The 9,045-nt window shown below is 35.7% G+C and overlaps 1 protein-coding gene across 2 annotated transcripts in view; it reads right to left on the bottom strand.

Annotated features, from left to right (window-relative positions):
- The window catches only part of IRF6 (interferon regulatory factor 6), a 20,259-nt gene extending 12,240 nt beyond the window's left edge, over positions 1–8,019 (bottom strand). The window contains exon 1 of one of the 2 annotated variants that reach the window (XM_015821346.1): positions 8,004–8,019. The gene's annotated coding sequence lies outside the window, so the exon portion shown is untranslated. Of the gene's footprint in view, positions 1–7,954 lie in introns of both variants that reach the window. The other variant, XM_015821347.1, reaches the window with a different exon arrangement.
- Between the last annotated feature and the right edge of the window lie 1,026 nt (positions 8,020–9,045).

Raw genomic sequence — 9,045 nt, 5'->3', positions numbered from 1 at the left:
CCAAGAGTGACCTGGATAACTTTTCTATATTGGATTTACAGAAGAGACTTGTTAAAGCTTTGAAGAACTTTGTAACAAGGGACAAAGATAAAATGAAAAGAAATCAAGATCTAGGTTTCAAAGCTAGGCTTGAAGGAACTAACGACCAAGGTTGTTAAAAGTAAAAGGAAGAAATATAGTTTTGGTTTATTTGATCAAGATTAAAATAGACAAGTTATCTCTGGTAACGTTTAATGGACTTTTGCTGACATCAAGATTGAAATGACAAGGCTTTAAGGATTTGTTTAATGATAAGAAATGACCTTTGGGAAGAACAGAACATTTCTTATATTTTAAGAGGTGATAAGTTACTAAAATTGTTTATACATGTGATAAAGGGGGAAGGGGGAAGTTGTTTATATATTTCTTTTCTTTATTGTATTTTCTTTACCTTCTATTTTTATTCTTTTAGTTTTTATTAGTTTCAGTGTAGCAGATGATCAAGTGAACCCAAGGGAGAGATCAAACATGTTATCAGTCTCAAATCCCTTTGTACCCACAAGAGTTCTTCATCCAGCCCTCCTTGAATTCTATTGACTCTTATCTACTGCCAATTTGCTTTGACTGGTAATAGTTCAGCTTTTTGTAGAGAGCTTGAGCTTGTAATAAAACTTTATATTCATTTGAACTGCCTGAATTTCCTGATTTCCCCATACTTGACATTGATTTCTGTATTTGCAATTTTTAAGAAAATTACTATAAAAAGGAGGAAACAGTGAAACAGCAATGAGTGACTGGTGAGAAGACAGAACGTTTTAAATCATATTTTGCATTTACTTTCTCTCAGAAAGAAACCCTAAATAACCGTGGTTATTCTGCTGGGAAAAGAAGGGAACACTAGTTTAGGAAAAACAGTATTAAGAGAGAATTCATCTAATTTAAATGAATTCACATCTCCAGATCCAGTTTCACTAAATCCAAAGTTACTAAAGAAACTAGAATCATTATCAATAATCTTTGAGAACTCCTGGAGGATTAGTTTAGTCTCAGAAAGATGGAGGAGAGAAAATGTTATCCTTGTCTTCAAAAAGAGAAAGGAAGAAAAACCAGGAAACCATAGACCTGTCAGCTTGACATATATATTAGGCAAAGCCTCTGACCAGAATTATATATGTGAACACTTAGGCAAAAGGAACCAGTGTAGGTTTGTTGCAAGTAAATTGTGCTAAACTAACTTATCTCCTTCTTTGAAAGAATAACTACTAGATCAAAGTGAATAAGAAAAATTAAGTAGATGAAAGAAAATATCATAGACATACCTGAACCTCAGCAAAACATTCAACAAAATATCTCATAATATTCTCTTTCATGAAAAGGTAAAAAGATGATACATGATAATATAATGAGATACACAGTTGACTGTACTCCTTAATGGCTTGACTTCAGGTTAGAGGGGAGATTGTATTCCATGGCTTTGTGGTCTAGGTTATATATTGTACAACATATTTATCAAATATTACATGAGGGCATACAGGAAAAACTTAAAATTATGAGGTTGTCTAATATTTTAGATAAAAAAGGATTTTTAAAAAGATCAGACTTGACAAACTAGACACACTTGAGCAATGTTGACCCAAATAAGATGAGATGTAACAGAGAAAAATACAATTTGGAAAATATAAGAGATGAATGGAAGCAATAGAGGAAAGCATGGTTTGTACTACATGTGAAATGGATCTGTGTGCAATCAAACATTAACAGTATGATGCAGTATCTAAAAAGTCAAACAATCTCGCAATACATTAACAGAAGCATAGAGTCCATATTATGGACATAATACAATTCTATTCTGTCCTGGTCAGACCGTATTTAAAGTATTTGGTCCAGTTCTGGCCACCACAGTTCAGAAAGGACAATGATAATTTAAATCAAATTCAGAAGAGGGCTACCAAGATGGTGAAGGATCTGGAAACAAGGCTATATGAGGAATAATATGTATAAGTTCCAAATATGTTTAGTTTTTAAAAATATGGCTAAAAGATGATATGATAGCACCTTTAAATAGCTGATCCTACAGAGGCAGCATTGGACTTGAGACAGCAGGATCAGAACCAACAGATTACAATTACAAGAAGGTTCAGGCTAGGAATGTGGAGGATTTCCTCACTGAACAAACCATCAGCTAGTCGGGCAGACACATGTTGGGATGAGTTCTCCTTCAAACAGAAGTTAATAGTCATAGATGCCCTAGTGCAATTCTCAACCTCTGCAATTTTAAAATGCGTAGACTTCAACTTCTTAAAGTTGCTAACATTGCTATTGTAATGTATTGAGTAGGGACTTGGATTAGGTGACCTTTATAAGTATTTCCAATACAATGATTCCAAGATCAAATCTAAACATTGGGATACATATTAAAGTCTCCCCCCCTTCCCCAAATATATCAGTGTACCAAGTTTTTCATCCATTCTGTGCAATTTACTTTAATAACATAATAGAAATAGAATAGAAATAGAATACAATAACATAGAAATGTGTTTGTTGTACATCCTCATTGCTAGGTACTGTATCAGAACAGTTGGCTAGGGTCACTAAGAGTTGTAATTTAAGGCACATCTATAGGGTAAAGTAGCCTGTACAATACTAAGGAGAATGAGATTAAAAAAATAAATAAACAAACAATGTAGAGAGAGTAGCCAAAGGTTTGCTGGTACACATTTAACTGCTTTTTTGTGAGTTCCCAAATCCTATGCAGGCAACAAATTCAAAACCTCAAATATTGCAGATAATTGGACTGCAGAAAACAACTACAGAAGAAATTACAAAACAGTACATCCACTGACAAGCACATACTGTATTCTCTTTTCCTTCTTGAAGAACATAACCAGACATGGCCATATTAACAATACCACACTTATCTTTGCTGAAACAGATTTTGCACTTTTTTCATGGATCATTTCATCAGACTGTCAGAGCTAGCAATTATGGTAACTATATCCTATTTGATTTCAAAGGTGGTATATTCAGAATATCAACTGTTGGAGAACGTAAGCAGAGAGTACTAATGTACTCCATATCCACTTGTAGGTTTTCGAAGCCATTTGTATGGCCATCATGAAAATTAAATGTTATATTGAAATAGGTCACTGGTTTTTGTTCTTATAGATCATTTCATAACTTCTTTACATTGGCATATACACCACAATGTGAAAGCAGTAGAGAACAAGGCATGTTAGAGTGCTAAACAATGCAAAGGTATAAATAAAGAGCATAATAAAGAGTATAAATAAAGAGTATAAATAAAAAATACAGAAGGCCAAAAGAAAAATGCATCCAATCAGAATGGTTGCGGCTCATATCTAATAATCTGTATATGGTATGCAAATCAGGCTCATATATTTATGCACACAATTTCTTTCTGTAAAGCTATTCCTTCCCAATCCCAATTTAACCCAAATCTGTGGGTATCATTGCTGCAAATGTCATTTTTTTCATAACTATTTTTTAAGTCTAATATAACAAAAGATCAAAGAGTCACCAACCTCCTGTTCTATGCAAGAATCCAAATTAAGATATTGACACAAACAAGTAATTGGTTCTAATTGTTAAAAAAAATATTCTTTTGGAATCTGTCTGTTTATCTAAATCTTTTTTTTAAAAGCATGGTGTCCAGAACTGAATAACCAACCTGACCAATACAGGATATAACAGTTCACCAAATATTTTCTCTACAACAATGCATCAACAGCATAGCACAGTCAAACATTAGCAATCCCAGAAAATTAGGATACTTATCCCACCATGTGTTATCACTGACTGTATCTATAGCAAATATCGAGGGTATACAGTATGTGTGTTGAAAACTCAGACACTGGTGACCTCTTCCTTTTTACAGTTTTTGCTATCAATGGCCTCGACCTTAAAACAGGTTTCAAGCAACATATATGCCTTTTATCAGAACTATACATATAATAACCAACATAGCAAAAAGAAATGCTTCAGCAAATGTATTTTCTAGTCTTCTTTTCCCTTAATGGACAACAGTTCTTACTATGGACCACTATAGCCATGCTTAAGATTTCTGATCCAACATATATCTGAGGTTTGTCAAATTGAAGAATGCTACTCTACAGTTGAAAGATTGAGGGCAATAGAAGAAGGGGATGACAGAGAATGAGGTGGCTGGATGGAATCACTGAAGCAGTAGGTGTGATCTTAAATGGACTCCAGAAGATGGTAGAGGACAGGAAGGCCTGGAGGAAAGTTGTCCATGGGATCGCGATGGGTCAGACACGACTTCGCAACTAACACCAACAAACTCTACAGTTGTTCAATAAGGCAATAATAATGTAGCAATACTTCTGTGCACTTAATCTAAAAACGGATCATTCAACTAATCTAATGTATGGATTAAAGGCTCTTTCCCCTTTCCTTTGAAATCAAGAATGTAAAAACCAGCCAAAATTGCTTAAAGGGAAATGGGGCTGAGCTTTGTCCTATTGATAGCTGCATGGAAAGCATTTGAAGTTTCTGGATCACATTAGCCATTCTTTTTGGAAAGAAAGAGGAATCTTGTTTTCCTGCTATGAATTTCTCTTTTAATCAAATAAAACATATCTGCACACATTTTGAGATTATTTGACATTTCTTGGAAATTTGAGAGCATTTTTGGTTAAGAATCTCTGGAACCAAATAGTTAGCAATGGATTACAGCTATCTAGAAAAGGAGAGGGATTTGCACAAAACACTTTTAATCTTTGCTTTTAAAAGCAAAAACCCTGCAGAATAATACATGTGTCTCAGACCATAACTTAGACATAGAATTCTGCACACAATGATTATGTTGTACATGCCTGCTTGCTTCTTTGACCTTCAAAGTATTCAGTTTCCAGAGCCTTAACTAAAGTCTCCTCTGAATTGTATTCAACACCTAATGGACTAGGGCACACCAATGTATGTTTCTTGGCAGCAGTAAAGATGTGGTTTGCATTCATCTGGGAGGGTTTTGTTTAATCTTTCCAATCTAACCTGGAAATTCCTGGTGGTCTTTGCCAAATACTAACCATGTCTGACCCTGTGTAGTTTTTTAAAGTTTTTTTAAAGATTAGGAAAGTGCTGCCATCCAGTTTGCAGTATTTAAAGATGTATAAAAAGATTTCATGACATATTATGAAATCATAGGTATATCAATTATGTGGTCCTGTTTCCAGGTCTCCTTCATATAAGCATAAGACAGTACAATGATGTAATTCAACAATATGCATCACTCTAGAGTATAACCAGATACAGTATACTCTTCCCCAGGTTAAATAGTATTTAAAAACCAAGCTAGTTTACTAGGGTTGTTTCTCGTATTTTTTCCTTCTTTTGAAGCAGTTTGTGTTGAAAAGAAGTCAGGCATTTGAAAGTTTCTGTCATATATTGTTCTTGTGATTCAGCCATCCTATATTGCTGTTTTCACACTGTACTACATCACAATAGAGTATTTAACTGCAATTATTATGGATTATTCAACAACTGCAGTTTAAAAATCAGGTTTTGGAATGTAGCTGTGTTTAGTCTAGGCACAGTAGAGGTTTTGAACCTATATCAAGAATGACATTAAAAATCAGCACACAGGCACATAATACTGCAAAGATGGGATGAAGTTAAGAACTGGAAGGAACAAGTTAGGAAGAACAAGAAAATATGGTGAAGAAAATAAAACCTATGCATTTCAAACTGTTTATGGTTTCTGACTATAACCTTGCTTTATTAAAGCAAAATTAGAAAAGTTTAGATTCAATCAATAAATATGACATGGCTATACACAGAATGATTATTCTAAGTTCCATATGCAGATGTCAGCATGAGAAGCAATAAAAGCTGGATAAAAGAAACAAATACCTGAAATACCCATCTTTAAAAATATACACAAGATAAGAAAAACTAAAGCAATACTGATAAGCAGAATGGAAATAAATACTGAATGTAACTTTCACATTAATATCTATAATCCCCTTCATTAATATTAGACTATATTTCACTTCTTGTAAAACCTGTAATACAAATTGTTTTTATATTAAAAGAGGATTTCTACTATTACATTGAAATGTAATATATAATAGCTACATATATGTAATAGTACATTTATCTTTACTAATCCATAGCTCTGCCCTTTAAATTAAAAAAAGGAAAACTTCCTCAAGAGAGTAAAGGAAGTACGATAAGCAAATATGCAAAACACGCCAGCGTCAACTTTTCAGCCTAGTACAGACACAACCAAATTAGGAAAAATTAGACAGAATTCCCACCTCTTCCATCACAACTGCTCTGATATCATTTCTATGACTGATCTCCAGAAAAATTACAGCATAGATCTTACGCAACAGAACTTGTTTTCCTTTTATCTTGTTTTCCTTTCTGGCTTTACAGAAGAAATGAAAGTTATCTAGGTAGACTTTCAAATAGCCATAGACATAGAGTACAATGGTATTGGCCAAATTAAAATGTAATACACTAAGATTCCCGATTCTTGAAGCTCAGGCTCGAAATCTTATTCTAACACTATTTTTACACTGCATTATGAAAACACTAACATTTACAAATAGTGTAGGCAACAAGATATCAATAATTTACTATTGCTCTTCACCTTGATAAAGATAAAATCCTTGAAGCAGCAGGCATAAAATTCAGCAACTGTGAGATCTGTGAGAGAAGACTATCACAACCTTGTTCACAAGGTCAGCAAAAACAACAAACCCACAAGCCTTTGTTGATATATGTTATCTATGAATTCATCTGCAATAATAATCCGCATCTCTATGCATTACTTATATACAAACATACATGGTGTATAATACTGTATTTTTTTTAAAAAAAAAAAGTTCTACATACATATTGATTTCAGATTTTAATTTCAGATACCCAAACTAGTAAAACACTACCAAGAGTAGTGATGCTGTTCTAGAAAGATGCTTAAAATATAAAAGGTTACAGCTTTTGTATTGCTTTGTAGGAAATGTTTCAAAGATCTGATCTCATTTTTAAAACTGGTTTGTGTACTTAAGGCAGTCATCACCATGCATTTACTCAACCTTTTCATTTCATATTAAGGTTTGCTTAAATATAATTGTACATCAACTTGGTTGAGATTGGGATTCTTCTAGGTCTCAATTTTAATGAATATTGTGGATAGGTTTTCCCCAAGTATATGGCCTACAATATGTCACAATATCACATGTACACCTTCTCTGGGGGAATATTAGGCTGAATAAATCCACCCTAGGTACTTCATTTCACTATGATCAAATAACTAAGATGTTTAATCCACTGCTAAATCACCATATGCAGATAATTTGCAAATTAAGGAAGATTTTGATGTTCTCTCAACCGAATTTGAACTTCTAAGGAAATACGCTAGGATCAACGCCGGGCCACAGTTGTACCTGCTCTCCGCTGCTTTGAAAGATTGGAGAGTGTTTACATCCAGAAGTAAATAATCGACAAGTGTCGAACAAGCCCGCAGTCAAACCTGGGCAAGAACTCGCTGAAATTGCCCTCGGGCAGAGGCCTCTTTTAGGAAAAACGCTCTTCTCGGGTTTTCCCACGAACCCAAAAGGCAGAGGGGCAACGTAGGAAGTCTTTTGTAGCAGGATCCTAAGGGAGACGCGACGTCAGACTTTTCCTTCAGAAAACGAGAGGACAAGGACGAGCGGAACTACTCAAGCGCAAAATGAACATGAGAGAGCCCAAGCGAGGTGCTTAGCTGGGAAGGGAAGAATTGGGGAAAGCTAACCGTCCGGGGAGGGGGAGAAGAGCGTAAGGCGAGAAAGGGGCGCGAGTAAAAAACACGCGGGGAGAAAAGGCTCGTAAGAGCCCGAACCTCCAGCAGTTCAGGAGCGGAAGTGTTATTTGGATTGCAAAGAGGAACCTACAGCGACCCGGGCTTCAAGGGCTTCCCCGCCGAGTTTCCCCCAGCTCCCGCAAAACTTACCGCTCTTCGACCAGGTTCCCACCCTAGCTGTGCAATACAGCTCGCTCACCTGGCCCAGGTACTGCGGCTACTGGATCCGCCCCTTCAGGTCGCCTAGGGAGGAGAAGGAGGGCCGAGCTTCCAAGGGGTGTGGACGGGAAAAGGGAGTAAATGGCAAAGAGCGGGGGAGAATTAAATGAAACGGAAGCGCTCGGTTCGGTAGCAGAGTGCCTTGACTGTTAGGAATAGCATTCATATAGTAAGAGTTCCTTTGGGCGCCCTTAAAGTTTCTGTCTTGTTTCTTCATTCGCTCAAGAAATCGTTGCTCCCTTCCTTTGCCTTCTCTCTTGTGGAATTATCACTGAGAATACTTGAACCAAATTCCATGATATTGAGAGACTGCAGGACACCCTGAATTAGACGTATGATATTGGAAAATACCTCACAGGGCCCAAATTGGAAAGCCTTCTCAGATTGTTTGAAACTACTGTTCCTTTAAAAAGAAAAAGAAAAAACCTCTCCAGGCATTTTCCATGGGAACAAGCTAGTGTAACTGGTCTAACCTGTATGCTACCCCTCACCCCCACCCTAATGCCAAGATGCTTCATACAATTTTGCCTTGGAGGTTCCAAACTTGATTTGAGTCAACTGGTGCTACTACTTTTACTTGGCATTGCTTTAATCCATTTTGGTTTCCTGAAAAGTAAATGTATGATTAAAATTGGAAGCAGATGCTTACAAAATAGTCCTACAATGCCCAGATGGCATTATAATCTAAGGTCAGGTAGTTAATACTTCCAGGTGACAAATAGTATAATTAGGCAGAATACACTGCTCCTGAATACAGAAATTTCACTCACAAGTCTTTTACTGTAGGCCACCATACTTTTTAAAAACAGGTATAAAATTTTTCATATGTATTAATAAATGCTATATCTCCTCCTTGCAGCTCTTTTGAAAGTCACTTTTAAAAACCGTATAACATACACAGTTCCTGGAAATGTCAGATATATCCATGTCATTTCATTGGGTAGTTCCTATCACTGTATCTTTTGATGGCAAATTCTAAAAATGTGACTAAAACTGATTTTTAATACGTCAATTTGAATTCT

Source organism: Protobothrops mucrosquamatus, unplaced genomic scaffold (genome assembly GCF_001527695.2).
Source record: "Protobothrops mucrosquamatus isolate PMUCROS unplaced genomic scaffold, P.Mucros_1.0 scaffold1310, whole genome shotgun sequence".
Lineage (NCBI taxonomy): Eukaryota > Metazoa > Chordata > Lepidosauria > Squamata > Viperidae > Protobothrops > Protobothrops mucrosquamatus.
The sequence above is the reverse complement of the archived record's forward strand: the minus strand, read 5'-3'. Positions and strand labels throughout refer to the sequence as shown.